General features: G+C 39.5%; 2 long non-coding RNA genes across 2 annotated transcripts; both read right to left on the bottom strand.

Moving 5' to 3' along the window:
• Positions 1-5277: 5277 nt before the first annotated feature.
• Positions 5278-5615, bottom strand: LOC113566258. The gene is made up of 3 exons (XR_003409019.1): positions 5585-5615; positions 5503-5532; positions 5278-5451 (listed from the first exon to the last, which is right to left on the bottom strand). It is a non-coding gene; the product is annotated as an uncharacterized LOC113566258 (long non-coding RNA).
• Positions 5616-5673: 58 nt separating this feature from the next.
• Positions 5674-6259, bottom strand: LOC113566259. The gene is made up of 3 exons (XR_003409020.1): positions 6190-6259; positions 5773-5793; positions 5674-5704 (listed from the first exon to the last, which is right to left on the bottom strand). It is a non-coding gene; the product is annotated as an uncharacterized LOC113566259 (long non-coding RNA).
• Between the last annotated feature and the right edge of the window lie 289 nt (positions 6260-6548).

Raw genomic sequence — 6548 nt, 5'->3', positions numbered from 1 at the left:
TTGAACCTGCAAATAAAATACAATTAAAATCAGTCAAAAACACAAATTAATATACTTACCACGCTAGCTTCCAAACAAACCAATCACAATCTGCAAATAAAATACAATTAAAATCAGCCCAAAACAGAAATAAACTCGCTTACCAAATTCAACGCACACCTCCAAAACAAACCAATTGAACCTGCAAATAAAATACAATTAAAATCAGTCAAAACACAAATTAATTTACTTACCACGCTAGCTTCCAAACGAACCAATCAATATCTGCAAATAAAATACAATCAAAATCAGCCAAAACATAAATAGACTCGCCTCACCAAATACAACGCAAACCTCCAAATAAATCAATTGAACCTGCAAATTAGAATACATTTAATAATCAGTCAAAACACAAATCAATTCACTTACTACGATAGCCATCAAAACAAACCAATCAAAACCTGCAATAAAATACAATCAAAATCAGCCAAAACAGAAATAGACTCGCTTACCAAATACAACGCCAAAACTCCAAATAAACCAAATGAACCTGCAAATAGAATACATTTAATAATCAGCCAAAACACAAATTAATTCACTTACTACGATAGCTTCCAAACAAACCAATCAATAACCTGCAAATAAAATACAAACAAAACATAAACCTGAAAATAAAATAATATTAAAATCGGCCAGGAGTTTCATATTCATCCACAGAAAGAGGCATATGCGTCGCCGTTCTCCCTGGAGTTGCATCGACTGGATTCGGCCAGGAAAGGAGGGACGAGGCGATGCCGCGCTTGCGTTGCCGATGCTTTGGAGGTCTCCCTGTCGTCCATGCCTCCGTTTCGCACCGGATGAGGGGTCCAGGAGCGGCGTTGCAGGGTTTTTTATGCCTAAGTCAAAAAAAAAAGAAAAGAAAACACAAGCCAATCTTAACTTGTTTACATCGGATAACTGTATAGTATTTATCTGTATATTTTTTCTGTATATTTTATCAATGTTACCGTAATGTTAAAAAAAAATACCTAAATGTTAAAAAAATTGTAAGTTTCCATAAATAATGTTAAATGTTGCTAATAAGTAATAAGAACACTAATAAGATTGCGTCAGGTCACACTAAGTGCCCTGAGCAAGTTTGAACATCAAAAGGCCTACGGACACACTAGGAACTACTGTAGAAAACGCACCCAAGTGCATGAAGTGCGCCAGTGACCATCTCTCAACTACATGCACCAAACCCAGATACACTCCTGCTAAATGTGTTAACTGCGGCGGAGAGCATGTCAGTTGTTTTAAGGGTTGCCCGGCCTTCAAAGCTGCCAGAAGCAAGCTCAAAATCGACAAAATTGTCAATATGGACAGGAGCATAGGGAAGGCACTAGGGAGGCCGAGTGTATGGGAGGAGATCTCCAGGCACCCCCCAACCAAACAGAGGGGGCCCCACTACTGCAGGTGACCATCGAAAGGATGAGGGCGACTATGTCGAAGGGCGGAAAATCCCAGGGAGGGGTTTCACTAACCCTTTCTCAGGCAGAACAGTCCAACCCAAGCCGAGCCTCCACAGCACTGAAATAAAAAAAAGGCTTTCTAAGATGAGAAACCGAGAAAGGAGCAAGCAAACATCCAGCCATAAGAAGGACAGAATAGGGAAGGGACGGGCTCCAAAAACCGGTGACACGAATGTCAACCCAGCCGCCAGCCACCTAGAGAAATTCCAGAGTAGACTGAGGGAGGAGCAGATGGCGCTCTCGCAGTCTGCAAAAGTAATGACAGAGGGCCCCGCTGAACAGGAGAACAAGCGGTTTGAAGACAGGCTCAATGTAATTGAGCTCAGTATTAAGGACATCATGGCGTCAATTAGCCAAATTCACACACTACTGCAAAACCCTCCCCCCAAAAATACTGACAATATAAATAACACTACAAACAATTCTGAACATCACAAAACAACAAATATCCTCAATCAAATAGAAAACAAACAATAAAACAACTCATTGCTATACATTATATCTAACTAAACTAGCCAATAATTACAGACATGAACACAAACAATAATAACGCAAACCATTTCCCACATTCCAATCACTTTCCGCCACAAACTCTTGACACGACCGGGGCAAACCTGCCCAACTCCAACAGGCTTAAAATAGCTTTCTGGAACGCCTGTGGGATCAAAAATAAATGGCTGAACTTGAAACATTCATGACAAATGGGGACATACAAATTATGATGGTTATTGAAACTAGAACTAAACAGAGCGCTGACCTACTGAAAATACCAAACTACATCTCATACCACACTGCCAATCCTATAAACCACAAAAAAGGGGGGGTCGTGGTATATGTGAAAGAAAATGTTAGACATGCTGCACTGGAACCCATTAGCACCGATTTCCTTCAATGTACCCCAATTGTAATAATCCCAATAAACAACAAGAGGAGAAACATGATCGTGGTTGCACCGACGTACTGCCCACCTAACTTCAATTGGACTGAGAATCATTTCAGATCACTACTCCTGCATTTTGACAACATATTGGGGGGTACCTCCGGGTTCATTTGCTGCGGAGATTGGAATGCTAAGCATCCATGGTGGGGGAACCCCAGATCCTGTAGGAGAGGACGTGCCCTGATGCAAGCTGTGAGCTCTGGAGCCAGATACAACATCCTGGCCACAGGAGGTGCCACCCACTATCCATACGACAGCAGAAAAAGACCCTCAGCCATCGACTTTGCAGTTTGTGGGGGTATTACAGTAAATAGGATGAAAATCCATTCATGTAGCAGTCTGGACTCCGATCACCTGCCAATAACCATCGAAATGTGTACAAATGGGGCCGACACATTCACCCAAAGTTCTATAGGCAGACGACTAATTACAAAGAAAACAAATATTAACAGAGTAAAAGAGCACTTGGAACAGACCATAAACTTAAACACGGAAATTCACTCGGGACTGGATATTGACGACGCAGTAAAAATACTAACTACAAACATACATGACGCGATAAAACTAGCCACTAAAAATGTAAACTCCAATCAAAGATTAAGATCTGGGAATTCAAACAGCCAACGAAGGATGGACAAAGCACGCTATAAACTAGACGATGAAACTAAAGCGCTTCTGCAAATAAAAAACGAACTGAACCTCAGATTTAAAATATTCCACACAGAAGAGGCTAAAACACTGTACAAGGCCGCCCAGAACACCCTCAGGAAAAAATTACAAAAATTAAAAACAAACAACATTAATCAGCAATTTGAAGGTATAAACACGCAAGACAGATACAAAATGGCAAAGCTCTGGAAAGTAACAAATACAATCAAGAGACAGCCACAACCAAACTGGCCCATTTGCACGCAGACGGGGAACTCTAACCAACGACCCGTATGGACCAAGAGTAACGAAGAGAAAGCCGAAGTATTTGTCTCTCACTTTGAACAACGATTTAAGCCCAGACATACAAGCTCAGAAAAGGAACGCGAGACGACACAAAAAGACCTAGACATTGAGAAACAGAAGCTGACGGATGCAGCAACAAAGACACAAACACGTCCTCTCAGACCATTTACACTCCCAGAACTGACAACCGAAATTAAAAACTTGATCTTGAATAAATCCCCAGGTAAAGACAGAATAGACAATGTGTTAATCAAGGCTCTCCCAAAGAAAGCCCTACTATATATTCTCCTGATCTTCAACTCAATGCTGAGATTGGGTCACTTCCCGCAAGCTTGGAAACACGCCACAATCACATTACTTCTTAAGCCAAATAAGCCTGCTCAGTCGGTAACATCCTATCGCCCAATCAGTCTCCTTTCTGGATTAGCTAAAACCTTTGAAAAACTTTTTATTAAACGATTATTTGACTTTGAGGATTTCTCTAGAGCCCTTCCCACACATCAATTTGGGTTTCGAAAAGAACATGCCACTGAACAACAGCTAGCAAGAGTAACGCAATTCATTATGGGGGCCTTCGAAGAAAAACAATACTGCTCAGCTGTTTTTATAGATATATCTGAAGCGTTTGATAGAGTATGGCACACCGGTTTGCTATATAAGCTATCAAAACTGGTGTCTCTTCAGGCCTTCAAGCTACTAGAAAGCTACCTAAATGAAAGGACCTTCGAAGTAATTACCAACAATGGTATTACATCGAGAATTGGAAAAATAAAAGCCGGGGTTCCTCAGGGCAGCAATTTAGGTCCACTTCTATACAGCATTTACTCATCTGACGTTCCGCTACCAAACTGCTTGAATGGATATCACCCCACTTCGATACCGGTACTAAGGGAAAAAAACAGAATGTTAGCTACGTATGCAGATGACACAATTATCATGAGCAGAGCGGACTTCCCCTTGACAGCGGCAAAAATGAACGAACAATATTTAAATAAGTTCAGTGTTTGGGCTAAAAAATGGGAAATGGGCATTAACGAAAAGAAAACAGCCCACGTATTTTTCACACTGAATAAACTTAGCAAAACACAGCAAGAAAGTACGCCTAAATTAAATGGACAAAGAATTCCTAACAAATTCAAACAAATGTATCTTGGGGTTACGCTCGATAGGAAACTTAGCCTTAACCACCATGTCAAAGCCATTATAAATAAGACAAGAACTGCGTCAATTAAACTTGATTGGATTATTGGCTGCAAAAGCCGGCTTGCCAAAGAATGCAAAGTGACGATCCTAAAACAATTAATCATGCCAATTTGGTTTTATGCTTTTCCAGTCTGGGGTGCCCTGGCTTCTGACTCATTAGTGAAAAAGATACAAACACTCCAAAACAAACTAGTGAGGAGGGCAGTTAGGGCCACAATATATACAAGAAACGACAATATCAGAAGTGTATACAATATCAAAACTGTCGAGGAGGTTTACGAGAAGGCTAGCGGCCGTCTCGCTAATTCACTTGTGGATCACTCAAACTCCGAAGTGGCCAGACTGCTGACCAACCCCCATGTCCCTAATAGATTGAAATCTAGCCGCCACAGATATGACAATCAACTCCGGAAGTTTATCCTCCCGCGTTGTAATGGACAACGTCAAGAACAACCAAATCCAGATTTGGATCCTACTCGATACTATTCCGAAGCTGAACGCAAAGTTATAGCAGAGAAGTATGTACCCATCCTGAGGAAAGGACTTCCTACTCTGCTGAGGTTAGAAAATGAAGAACAGGAAAGACTGGAAAAGGCTAAAATGGACAATAGAGAGGCCGAACGGAAGAAAAAACCATACAAACACCCGGACAGATTCTGCGAACTACAAATAAACGTGTACAGAAAAATGTATGCTCAAGGGAAATTTACTAGGGAAACAATACTTGAAAGAATCAGGGGCCAACCATTGGGTATACAAAGAATTATAGTGCCAGACCACAGAGGGGATGTAGAGGAAGGCGTCCTCCAGCCGAATGGTTAAGACTTGATCCAATGGTACAGCAAAAATCCAGAAAGTATAAACCTACAAATAAAACTAATTAAAAGCAGCCAAAACATAACTTAAACCACTTACCAAATCACCTCCAAGCAAACCAATCAAAACCTGCAAATAAAATACAATCAAAATCAGCCAAAACAGAAATAAACTCGCTTACCAAATTCAACGCACACCTCCAAATAAACCAATTGAACCTGCAAATAAAATACAATTAAAATCAGTCAAAACACAAATTAATTTACTTACCACGCTAGCATTCAAGCAAACCAATCAATATCTGCAAATAAAATACAATCAAAATCAGCCAAAACAGAAATAAACTCGCTTTCCAAATTCAACGCACACCTCCAAATAAACCAATTGAACCTGCAAATAAAATACAATTAAAATCAGTCAAAACACAAATTAATATACTTACCACGCTAGCTTCCAAACAAACCAATCACAATCTGCAAATAAAATACAATTAAAATCAGCCAAAACAGAAATAAACTCGCTTACCAAATTCAACGCACACCTCCAAACAAACCAATTGAACCTGCAAATAAAATACAATTAAAATCAGTCAAAACACAAATTAATATACTTACCACGCTAGCTTCCAAACAAACCAATCACAATCTGCAAATAAAATACAATTAAAATCAGCCAAAACAGAAATAAACTCGCTTACCAAATTCAACGCACACCTCCAAACAAACCAATTGAACCTGCAAATAAAATACAATTAAAATCAGTCAAAACACAAATTAATTTACTTACCACGCTAGCTTCCAAACGAACCAATCAATATCTGCAAATAAAATACAATCAAAATCAGCCAAAACATAAATAGACTCGCTCACCAAATACAACGCAAACCTCCAAATAAATCAATTGAACCTGCAAATAGAATACATTTAATAATCAGTCAAAACACAAATCAATTCACTTACTACGATAGCCATCAAACAAACCAATCAAAACCTGCAAATAAAATACAATCAAAATCAGCCAAAACAGAAATAGACTCGCTTACCCAAATACAACGCAAAACTCCAAATAAACCCAAATGAACCTGTAAATAGAATACATTAATAATCAGCCAAAACACAAATTAATTCACTTACTACGATAGCTTC

Source organism: Drosophila persimilis, unplaced genomic scaffold (genome assembly GCF_003286085.1).
Source record: "Drosophila persimilis strain 14011-0111.01,24,50 unplaced genomic scaffold, DperRS2 tig00000652-arrow-arrow-pilon, whole genome shotgun sequence".
In the NCBI taxonomy this organism is placed as follows: Eukaryota; Metazoa; Arthropoda; class Insecta; order Diptera; family Drosophilidae; genus Drosophila; species Drosophila persimilis.
This window is presented reverse-complemented; position numbering and strand designations above follow the sequence as displayed.